The sequence below is a fragment of the Pogonomyrmex barbatus genome, unplaced genomic scaffold, assembly GCF_055798465.1.
Source record: "Pogonomyrmex barbatus isolate J1 unplaced genomic scaffold, ASM5579846v1 scaffold4, whole genome shotgun sequence".
In the NCBI taxonomy this organism is placed as follows: Eukaryota; Metazoa; Arthropoda; class Insecta; order Hymenoptera; family Formicidae; genus Pogonomyrmex; species Pogonomyrmex barbatus.
Window position 1 is genome coordinate 1,408,308 of NW_028297138.1, and position 13,154 is coordinate 1,421,461.

The window sequence follows — 13,154 nt, forward strand, 5'->3', positions numbered from 1 at the left end:
CTCCCGAGCTTCATCAATTAAGTCAAATCCCTCCTTTCAGAGCTTGGATGTAACAGTATCTTTCCAATAAATTTAATATTTCTCTTTAGTAACTCGTGAGTAACTTTCGCGAGTAACGTTTAGTAACTCGTTTTATTAAATAACAACTACGCCTAACAGGTTATAGGCCCAGAGATGCGAAAGTAATACACGGAAACATCATTCAGTGCGAATGCAAAAGTGGACACATGGCGTGTGAAATCGAAACTGAGTGTCAGGACACATATTCACAAAGATATGACAATCAAAATGGCTGCGTCGAATAGCGTCAGAATAGAACTACTTAGCAAAGAGAATTATGATATATATTTGAAAAATCCAAATGGAGACGATTCTCATAAAGAACGACGCCTGGGGATATGTGTGTGGTAGTGTCGTGAAACTCAAAATCGTATTGGGAAATGAATTAGCTGCAGAAGCGGCAAATGAGAGCGTGAAGATCAGAAGGTTAAATCAGACATTACACTTACGGATAAAACCGTCAGAGTTAAAAGGATGCAACATATCAAAGAAAGTGTGGGACAGTTAAAGACGACCTATCAGTCGAGCGGGCTATTAGAAAGGCGACGCTGCTTAAGAGGATCACATTTCACGAAATGGACGACAGCACTGTCGTGCAAGATCATCTCAATATATATTTGGATACGGTAGATCGGTTGGTTAAAATGGACGTAGAAATAAACTCGGATTTACTAACTGTAATGCTGCTAAATAGTCTCCCAACAAGTTTCGAAAACTTTCGGTGCGTGATATCTAGAAACGAGTTACCATTCCCCGATACGTTGCGCATTAAAATAATGGAAGAATATCACGCTCAAAAAGGCGATGCGCGCGATGTCATATCGAAAGCGTTACTCGCGAAGAAATGGTCGGATACGCGTCGGAATAACAGATCAAAAAGAGAACAGTAAGAATAAGATCATCGCGAAAAAACTTCAAGAAAGGTGGATCCTTCAAATTCAAATGTTTTCAGTGCGAAATCGGCCACAAAGCTGCAAACTGTAGCGAGCCGAAAAAAATCGAACACAACGTAAACGTAACAGAGGACGTGAGTCTGTGTACGACGACGCGAAAAATGTGTGTTGTGGATATACTTGCCGGCAGTGTATGCAAGGACTGGTACCTGGACAGTGGGTGCACTGCTCACATGGGGCACGATGGGATCGACATTGTTGAGAATTCTGACTACTGTGGAGGAAACGTGAAGTTCACCAACCACGGAGCGTCTGTGACTATTCGCGGAAAAGATCGCGCAAGGTTCGTTACGGAAAATGAAGGACTCTCGAAAAGCGTAAGCGTGCGCGAGATAGTCTGAGTGCCCTAGATAGCTTCGAATTTAAACAAATTTGTTATCGGTCAGTAAGATCACGAATCTTAATTATCGTGTGATTTTCGATCGTGAGAAGCCAACATTATTGACAGACACGGCAAAACGATCCTCACCGCGCAGCGAAAGGATGGACTATATTTCATTGGCGAAACTAACTACGAGGTGAACGCGAATGAAAGGAACCGAGAGAAGGCGCGACGCGAGAAAAGATTGAGAAATGGCCAAAAGATGGGCCATCTAAATGTGCGTGATCTAATCAAGTGCAATCATACCGAGTGTGTGCGAGATATGAACATTGATTCCGGGGAAAATTTCAAGTGCAAGGTATGCTTTCGCGGAAAGATGACGAGGTCATTTCCAAAAATGTCCGCGAGGAGCATTAAGCATCACTGGAAATTGTTTACAATGATGTCTGCAATCCGATGCGGGTCGAGTCAAACGGAAAATCGAAGTATTTCGTCATGTTCGACGACCACTCACGTTGGTACGAAATATGCCTGATAAAACAAAAGGATGAGGACGCTTCAGATTAGAAGCCTTCAAGAAGATCAAGACTCGAGCGGAAAATCGATTTGGAAGGAAAATCCAGTCACTGCAGACAACAAAAGAGAATATCAAAAACATTCGACAAGCTTTTGCGTGAAAACGGTATTGTCCGCAGGTTGATCCACACGCCTGAATGGTGTTGCAGAGAGACGAAATAGGACTTTACTGGATGATGAGATGTTTTCTTATTCAGTCATCACTGCCTCCATCGTTCTGAGGTGAGATGGTTAATACCGCAAATTTTATACGAAATCGTTGCCCATCCAGAAGCCTCGGTGGAAAAATTACCTATGAAATATAGTTGAGAAGGCTGCCGTACGAAACATACGAAACTTTGAAGAATTCGGATCTAATATATTTGTCCTGAATTGTGATCCAATGAAAGATAGTTAGATAGTTTCACGCTTAAAAAAGGGAATATTCGTCGATTATTTCGACGAATCGAAGACTTACCGAGTATATACCGGACGCCCAACGAGAGTCGAATTGACATAGCCCGAAACATGAAATTCATGGATTCTTCATAAATGGAAAATTAGAATTCGACGAAAGCCGACAACGATTATGAGTTACTCCACGATGAAGAAGAAGCAACGCGAGAGGTGGAGTTAAATGTTGATTCCTCAAATATCGACGACCATATGAGACTGATCGAGTTAGAAGTTCCTATAGAGAATCCCGATAAGCATGAATCAGATGACGACTAAAAAAGCGTGCGCCATGATCCTAGAAGAAGAAGTTGTGATCAACCCAAGATTGTCAGGACTAATTTTTCAGCTTTCAGCCGATCAACTCCACTAGAGAAGACGTTGAAGAAGTGTGTCTCGCTGGGATTCCCATGCTCTGCAAGGTAGCCAGGTAGGTCTCCAGATAGCGAATAGTTTTAGATTGCAGTCAACGAAGTCCGATGCATTATTAAAAACAATATGTGCACCATAATAAGAAGGCTTTCAGATCATAGGATGATAAGTACAGTTTTAAGAAACAAGTATAGACCAGACTCTGGAAAAAAGCACGCATCGTCGCTTTACCCAACAACAGAGTGTCGATTTCTACGAGACCTTCGCGCCAATAGCTCGAATAAGTTCTAATCTATTAGATGATCGTTCTAGCAGTTGAAAAGGAAATACATGTGAAGCAATTCGACATTACCACCGCTTATTTAAAATGGGCTCAAAGAAGCAGTATACATGGAGATCCGGATCATTTCACTGAAACGTTGAAGAAGATCGTGGACAATGATCCAGCTGGATGTCTATTAGACGAAGAGCTGTCGAGATGCTCAGGGAACTCGACAAGGAAGATCGTGTCTGCCTATTGAAGAAAGCTATCTACGGTTTACGACAAACGGAAAGATGCTGGAACGACAAAATTCATTATGAATTGATTGCGTTTGGAGCGAAGATGTCCGCATCGGATCCGTGTGTATATTACAAGGGATGGAAATCGCCTGCTCCTGTTCTCTATTTACATCGATGATATTGTCATATTTTCGAAAAGTCGGAATGAAAGTTTGGCAGATACATTTCAAAAAGGTTTGATGTCGTGGATCTTGGTTGGAGATATTAGCTACTGTCTTTTGAATAGAGTATGTTCAAGAAAATGGAGGATATTGTCGATCAAACAGACTGATTACATACAAGACATTCTCGATCGTTTTGGAATGTCAAACTCCAAGGCTGTGTCAACCCCACTTGAACCTGGAAAATTACCCAGAGCAGCTAAGGAGAGTTACGATCCCGAAACAAGCATCTCCTCTATCGAGAACTCGTTGGAGCACTGATGTATCTGCTACTTGCACTCAACCCGACATCTTACACACTGTTAGCTACTTAAGCCAATTGTGGATACATGAAAGAAAATTGGGTTGCTGCTAAGAGAATATTATGTTATCTGCAAGATACTCGAGAATTCTAACATATCGCAGAATCGGAGAACCGCTGCGGGGACGCCGATTGGGCAAATTGCTCTCGATAGACGCTCATATACTCGGATTTGCTTTCCTATTCAGCGGTTGCCCGATCTCTTGAAAGTTCAGAAAATAAAAAACTGTGGTTCTCTTATTGCCGAGTACATGGCGTTATCGGAGGCTGTCAAGGAGGCCAATGTTTTATAACTTGCAAGCATTTTATTGAACAACAACGAATAAACGAATATATATTATATATAAATATATAAAAAATTGTAATTATCATATTAAATAAATCTTGCCTTTATTTATAACATTCAAATAATGTCATCATTAGTTTTGCATTTTTATTTTCTTCATTTGGTCTCAGCAGCGCCAAGTGTTTTTATATAAAAATTTTTTTTATTTAAATAAAATGTTATCATTTATTTTGTATTGTTACTTTTTAATTCTTTGTGATAAAAACGTAGGTTGAATAAAGCAATTTTGTGATATAATAATATTTTAGAGCTAAATAATTTCTATCACTTGGATTAGAAAAAGAAGTCTTGAATGGATAGAAAGATATATATATAATTTGGTTTTTATTATTTTTAAAGATACTACTACTTGGGTTTTATTTTTTTTTTAAATAGTAATATATCAAATCTTTTCTACAATTGAAATACATAATTTGACTAAGATAGACTTGTAGTTCAATGTTTATAAGATTATAACAACGCCAATTATTGATATTAAATCTTTTATGCAAATTTTATATATTATTACATACATTGAGTTGGCAATGTGGAAACAAAATTTTCTTTTTTAAAGAGTTAAGGCTAGTATCATTTGGGTCAAAATAGGAAGATTCTTCATTCAAAATTCAAATTTTTTTAAAAGAATTAAGACTACCACGATTAGAGTAAAGAGACTCTTCAATAAAGATACGTACCACTTAGTTTCTATTTTCTTAAAATAAATGATATTGTCAGTTAGATTTTATTTTTTAATACATATCACTTGAATTTAGTAGAATAATGCAATTTTTATAATAGGATTATAACTTGGCGCTAGTTGATTGATATCAAATCTTTTATACAAATGATCATTTGAGTCGAGTTGGTAATGTAGAAACAAATTTTTTAGTTTTTTAATTAAAGCTAATACCATTTGAGTTAGAATAGGAAGACTCTTCAATGAATACAAAAATCACAAAGATACTAGCACTTAGATTTAATTTTTTACTTTGATCACAACTAAAATTGAATTAGATATAGCAATTTCGTAACATATTTTTTTTAAAGAATTAAAACTACTACCACAGAGGTAAGAGTAAAAGGATTTTTCAATAGAAATATAAAGATACGTACCAGAGACCTTAGATTCCATTTCTTTAAAATAAAAGATATTGTCAGTTAGGTTCTATTTTTTAACTTGATACAATATACTATATCTGGACATTTCTTTTTTTTTCAAGTGTCCACCCTCTTTTTACTATTTTTTAAAAAAGGTAATAGTGATGTCAGACATTTTGTAGTATTAACCATCTTTCTGTGTTCGAAAAGTGTGTCTATAATTCACACCTTTTATACTTGACATTTTTTTATAATACGCTCAACAAGAGTAAATAGGATAGAAAACGAAAGAACGAGTGAGATAACACTTTTGCTCTTTTTCCACATGTCCGATTGGCGGTCGTTAAGTTTCCCGGCGAGTTTAATAATTGGTCATAATTCGTTTCGGAGTGTAAGTGACCATGTCTTTCTATGTTCAAAAAACGCGTCTTGATACTTTTATATTTGACATTTTTTTTAAATATTAATATATACTAAACATAGCGTAATTTTTTTATTATATTTTTTTGTTTTTTAAAAAAGATAATTTTGTTCAGATACTATTTCTTTTCTTAATAATTATAAATATTATTAATAGTATAATATATTTTTTATCGTATGACTTGACATCCATGTCTCCTGATTTCTTATACTTTTATTAATACATTTCATTAAAAAGATCATTCTGTTTCGTTAATAATTATTAAATATATCTTTTTAGTAAATTAATTAAATAAATTATCATCACTGTATTAAAAACTCGAAAGCAATATTATTAAAAAAAATTTTAACAAATACATAATAAATATGTACATGTAATAAATAAAATAATGTACATGAATATGTATCTAGATAAAAATATATTATCAATTTTTACTAGTTTAAAATAACATTATTTATATTGTTTCTTATTTTCGAATTTATTTGCAAAATAACACAAACATGAATCACTCACACTCTAAAACAAATTATCACCAACTGTCAATAAAAACCGTCAAATTCGCCGCGAAACTCAATCATCATTGACCGCCAATCGGATGCACGGAAAAAGAGCAATAAGCATACTATTTCGCTCATTCCTTCTACTGTCTTACTCTCGTTATGTATATTTATTAATAATTAGTCAATCAAAATTGTGACATAAGAAGCAGAGACTGTAGTTAGAGGTTACGAAATATATGTTTACATAAGAATCGATACGAATGAACAATATAATGATGAAGATATAATATAATGTATGCATTTCTTTCTAAATTAGAGAAAGAAAAAAAAGATGGAACAAATAAAAGAAATTAGTGTGTTTATTAGATATATTGCTGTCCGTAATGTGTCCGTTTCGATACGCGTATTTACATTATTAAACTTATCGACCCTGCGGATAAATCAGATCGATAAGTCAGGATCACTGCAGAACCCAGAGAACATTGATTCGCTAGATCCTACAGTGATCCTGACTTATCAGTCTAATAATCCGCTGGGATAAGATTATAATAATGACATCTCGTGACAGACGTTACAGCTGTACAAAGGCGACGATAATAATAATGACGACGACGTTTCTTAAAGTAAAAATTTTCAATCGGACTTTGCGTAACAATATCTTTGCTTATAGAGCACGTAGCTGAAAATAAAAATACTTTTATGATGCAAGTCGAACTCAAGCTATCGATCAAGTTTACTTAGAACTCGGTTTAGCCGTTATTGAGCTTTGCTAATTTCGGATGCTCACATCTCGCCGAGTCGCGTAAAGTCACACGGTAGTGTTCTCGGTTGACTTGACATCCGAGATACTATCGTGTCTCCTGATAAATATAATATTTTATAATTATATTAATTTTCAATCGTTGATGTTTAATTATTGAAAACTTTTACATATTTATCGGATTTTTATACATATAACTTTTAATTTTTTTTGGAAAAATACACACCAAAAATTATTTGATAAATAAAGTCGAAATGTTTGTGATTTTACATTATTATTATTTTGTATATTATATATTATATATTGTTTAAGCTTAACTCAGAAAGAGATACAAGATTACGTTTTTATGAAAAACTTCCCTTAATTTTCGACAAAAATTTATCTCCTAAAATTTTCCGCACCTATTTAGAATTATTTATATTAGTAAACCTGATCTGTAAAATCAAACTGTTTGAAATAAAATTATGTTCAAGATACACGCCGCTAATATAATTGGAGGAGTATACATACGCTTTAAAAAATATCAGTGTGAAATATTTTTCATATGAAATATCAATGTATTTAAATAATATAATATGAATTTTAATATTAAATTGTTGAGAATTTTTTACCAATCGATGTCAAATTTTGATATTTTTTTTGTTTTTGCAATATATGATGATATAATATGTAATCAGTTAGTTTTAATTATATTAATCCTTATCTTATATTCATATCTGTAGCTTTATGTTCATATCTGTAGCTTTAGATTAAAATTTTTAAGTACAGAAAATGTGGATTTTTCCGATGAATTATTCAATAATAATACGTCGCTTATGATAATTATATTATCAAATGTAATATTAATTTTCAAGTACATGTACTTTTCGACAACATGCTTGAAGATTAATACCAAAATTTACACTGTTTTCTATGAGGGAATTTATACAATAAAAATGTAAATATACAAATTTATCTCTTCTTCAAACAAAATAACTTTCTTTTAGAAGAGTTACTGCATACATTAAATTTATTAATTTTAGAATATGTGTATCAAAATAAATCTATGAGTGGACTGTACATTATCAACGGTAAACATATTCAATTTTTAATTGCAGATATACACACCACTTGAAAATATATAAGTTGATAATAGCTTGATCATATTGATAACTTTTTGCTTGGAAAGAATATAATTATTTTATAAAAATAAATGCAAATGTCATTTATTAAAGACACTGTCACTTTAAGAAATTTTCTGAAATAGAAAATATCAAAGCACGAGGTTTTGTAGGTTATTTTTGCGTGGAGCCTTCGAGCTATGAAAGATCGATATTCACTTATAATTCAAACGGCGTGCGTATATTTCCTCTGCCTCCCCTTCACTTAATGTTGGCTCATTACAAGCACGAACTTTATTTCTTTAACCATTGTTTCATTACTAACCCACTTTTTATATTTTCTAGAATTAGATAATGACTAATTAAGGATTTAAAAGCAAATATATGACAATACGAGATGCATTTTTGAAACTTTGGTCAGATATTTTGGAAACAATATTTTCGATTAGAAAAGATGGATTAATATTAGAAGTCAGCTGAAAAATTTCGGATATTCAAAATAGTTTGATAAATGCAATTTTTGTTGTACTTCAAGTCATTTAACAATATTGTATACTTTACAACAGAGTAAACGGATCTTGGACATATATCTATTCATTTTCTACATATTGCGCATTTTATCTGTAATACTTGCATGGAATTCAATCGTTGAAATTTATGTACATGTTTACTAATTTTATTATTTTGTTAAAGTTTAAAACAAGTTTAAAATTAATATTCTATATAAAATCATAAATGTAAAAATGTTTTATAAAAAAAATATTTATTTCTCAACATATTTCCGAATAGTATTTCTGAAATTTTATTCATCAAAGCTTTATAACGTTGAATTTATAAGTTTTAATACAGAATTATTTTATCTAAAGCATTTACAGTTCTTTCTTATTTTAAGACTGTTCTAACTAATGTTTTAAGATGTTAATTGATTACTTTATAATTTATTGAGTACTTTATAATTAATTTATTATCTTAAATCGATAAACAGATTTAAATATAAAACTAGATTGTGAATACCGATCTTAATTTTTTAACAGATATTTATTTACTTGAAAGAAATAATGATCCAGAATTCCTCCCCTCTCGTCTTTTGCTGCTAATATATATTTTTTTACGAAAAAGTTATTACATTATGTAAAAAAATTATCTTAAAAAATCTTATAATAAAAAAGAAAAAAAATCATATTATTGTAATTTTTACTCTCAATACATACATATTTTATTTCAAGCATGCTTTAATGAATTAAAATTTTAAGTTAAAATTATAAAAATTGATTTTTAATTAAAATTATAAAAAGGATTACTTTAATATAATTTATTATGTATCTATATTTTTATATAGATAGCACACCTAAAAAAGTTTTATGTAATTAAAAAATAAGTATACTACCAAATTTGTTAATATAAAAAAATCTTAAAAATTAAAATATAAATTTCCATAATGAAATATTAATAAATTATTATACCATATAAAGGCTGTAAATTAAAATTACAATCTGACAGATATTAAATTCATCATATTACATTGGGTGCGTTCAGCAGAAAAAGCAGCTTTGCAACTGTTGTAAAATCCTTTAATATGATATATTGGTTTATACATTTAGATATGAGGAACTAATGGCAAAAACCAATCACATCAAAGATTTTTACAACAATTCCAAAGCTGCTTTCTCTGCTGAACGCAGCCATTGATTAATAAAGTTTAACTATTATTGTTTTTCCGTAGTGCTAATTGATTTTCTCATTTTGCTTATTTCGTGTTATAAAGATTATAGTTATCAGCATAAAGCTCTTGTATTTTGACAACTTTTTGCATATTCTTTTATATACTTGTGTATTTAAGTGTATTTAGTATTTAAGTTTTTTCGGGAATGACATATTTCCCAATTATTATCTTCCCAAGATTGAGATTTCTTGAGATTTAAAGGTTATTTTAATATCTTAATCTTAATATTTAATCAATATTTTGATTAAAAATAAATTTGTTACAATATATTAATTTTCATAAAATTTTTATAAACAATCAAAATTGGGTTAAGTATGCTACATTAAATTATTTTGTCTCTGTGTGAAACTAAAGTGTGGCATTTAAGAATTAAGAATCTACGAAAAATAATTATTTTTATTTTTTTGTTTGTAAAAAGTTAAACTGTTATCAATTTATTAGATTACAAAAATAAAAATATTTATGAATAAAGAAATGTTTCTATCTGAAAGAGCAATAAAATTTTTGATCAAATTTCTTAAATATTCCCGTTCAATGTTTTCCGTATTTTTGTTATTCTTCATCTGTCTTTAATCAATCTATTAAAGAAACTTATTGATATTTAATAAATATCACAAAATTATGTACAATTAATAATATAATTCATCATATTGTAAAAAACATTAACATAACCTAATAAATTATTTTTACAATATTTATTTTACAATAAAATTTGGAAACGCAAACATTTATTCATATTGCATTATAATAAAAAGGAATTTAAAACTTAAAAAGAAAATTAAAATTTTGTTGAATCATCTTTTTCTGTATCACGGTATATTTTTATCTCTTCTGTTTATATATTCAATTTTTGTAAGAGAATTAGAATTCTTTTATTGATTAATAAATTGTTCGAGTTATTTTATTGACATTTTATTGAAGAACGTGTTAAATAATAATTTTATTAATTATATCATAATAATTATTGTAACGCAAGCAATACATTTCCACAAATATTTTCAATATTATACATAATTTATGATGTTTAATTATTGCGCAATCTTACCTAGTTTGAAGCAGTAGTAAGAGAATTAAGAGAAACTTTAACATAAAATAAAAGGCGTTTCGTTCTACATTAGTATGAAATGGATTAAATACAAGAAAGTTTTTTTAATTTTTTTCTTTCTCTATCTCTCTCTCTCCCTCTTCCGATTTTTACAAAACATAACTCTCGCACTGCTTATGTCATTCGCAACCGAGTGTCTGGCATACATTCAAAATGGAGACTTACCGAGAGCAGTCAAACATTATGCAAAAATTTGGCCGTGTTGCCCAGGCTTCACCTCTCGTTACACTTTAATTTTTCACGAAACGCGTATCTTTTATTTAAAAGTGGATCACTATTCACACAAATTCATATCGATAAAAAATTGCAAGCAGATCAGCAAGCAAATAGATGAGTGAACAAATAAGTAAGTAATAAATAAGTAGACAGATAGACAGGCGGAAGTCACACGCGCTCGCAATACACGCAATACACGCACTCCAATTTTTTGTCACAAATGTGTACACGCGCGCGCGTGATATATATATGTGTGTGTGTGTGTGTGTATGTGTGTGTGTGTGTGTGTGTGTGTGTGGTGCGCGCGCGCGCGTATGTGTGTGTGTGTGAGAGAGTAATAACGGCACGACAGCAGTGGCGATGACGATACCACATCTAACGCATGTAGCCTTCCACCCGTAAGCTTACGCGGTGACTTTTGGACTGAGGGTAGTTTCGTCCGCCGCGCCGTCTCGCTACACCGCTGCCACCATTTGAGCATACGTGTTACTAGATACCACTGCGTTGTAGGCCACTGACCATTTATTCCGCAATATCAATCATTATCTTGTTTCACAAAGCGATTGGCTCAAAACTTACTCAATATATTATGAGCACTTTATAAAAAAAATTTTCAATATTAAATCTACTATAATTTGAAAATTGTAAAATTCTTATTGTTGTGATCAGACTATGTAAAAATTATGTTTTGAATATAAAAAAATTAATTAAAAATTACTAAACATTTTATTTTTAATGAATACTAGAAATTACAAAATGCACACTTAATACCCATGTATTTTCAAACATTCAAAAAACAAATTTTTAACAATTAGACAATAGATGACTTCCCTCGGCAAACTGGGTCTTCGTGTCGAATAATTTTTACTTTTCTGAATTTCAAGACAATGCTTATCGCGAACTACGTGTCATTAATTCAACGATCTTGTCTACTCAAAGCTAAATCTAAATTCATACCTTCCCTATTAAATCGATAATCAAATTTGAAATCGATTAATCCCCGACTATTAAAAATTATTTTATTATGAAAAATATTACTCCAACCAGGAATCGAACCTGGATCGTTCGCTTAACGCGCGAGTGTCATCTCTTCGACCACTGAGACATGTGGTAATATTTATCGTAATAATACTGGATAAATAATTTTTGAAAGAACGCTTAAGTGCCACGTCAAGAATAACAATATTGATAATTACAGCCAATATGTTTCAAACAATAGATGACTTCTGAAATTCAGAAAAGTAAAAATTATTTGACACGAAGACCCAATCTGCCAATGGAAGCCATCTATTGTCTAATTGTTTGAAACATATATCAGCTGTAATTATCATTATTGTTATAAATTTTTAATTTAAACCTAATTTTAATTTTAAACTTTAATAATCTTAAATATTGATATAAAATATATCATATTAAATATTGAATTATCAAAATATGTTGCGTATTCATGAACACGAAATCACGCGCTAATGCATCGAAATATGATCAATTCACGAGATGATCAATCGGTAGCGTGAAAAGACAATAATGATTTTGAATATTAATCTAACACCACATATTTCTATATAGATCTATATACTGTATCCTATATATTAGATTGTTATATATTATATATTAGATCTTATATATTAGATTGTTAAATATTTATACGAGAGTTCGATAAGGCAAATAAAAAAGCAATAAAATTACCTATTTTCCGGAAAATTCTCTTTCACTTTTCGATGTAGTCTCTCCTTGGAACTCTACACACTTAATCCAACGGTATTCCAATTTTTTGATCCCTTCAGAAAAGAAAGTCTCAAGACCTTCAAAATACGCATCCATAGCAGCGATGACCTCCTCATCGGACGAAAATTTCTTTCCTCCGAGCCAGATCTTGAGGTTTGGGAATAGAAAGAAATCACAAGGAGCCAAATCAGGAGAATAATGGTGAATGGGGCAGCAATTCGAATCTTAATTCATGCAATTTTGTCATTACGACTGTGGAGATGTGAGCCGGAGCATTGTCATGGTGAAAGATGACTTTTTTGCGCACCAATCTCGGCCGTTTCGTTTGCAGCTCTTCGTACAAACGATTCAGAAGTGTAGAATAATATGCTCCTGTGACTGTTTGACCCTTCTGTAAGTAGTCAATAAAGATGATTCCTTGGGAATCTTAAAAAACAGTG

General features: G+C 31.4%; 1 protein-coding gene across 29 annotated transcripts in view; it reads right to left on the reverse strand.

The window, feature by feature from the left end:
* pHCl-1 (pH-sensitive chloride channel 1) overlaps positions 1-11,430 on the reverse strand; it is a 1,184,550-nt gene extending 1,173,120 nt beyond the window's left edge. For 18 of the 29 annotated variants that reach the window (XR_016140122.1, XM_089080706.1, XM_089080698.1 and 15 more), the window contains exon 1: positions 10,936-11,427. The gene's annotated coding sequence lies outside the window, so the exon portion shown is untranslated. Of the gene's footprint in view, positions 1-10,935 lie in introns of all 29 variants that reach the window. The other 11 variants (XM_089080684.1, XM_089080682.1, XM_089080683.1 and 8 more) reach the window with 4 other exon arrangements.
* Between the last annotated feature and the right edge of the window lie 1,724 nt (positions 11,431-13,154).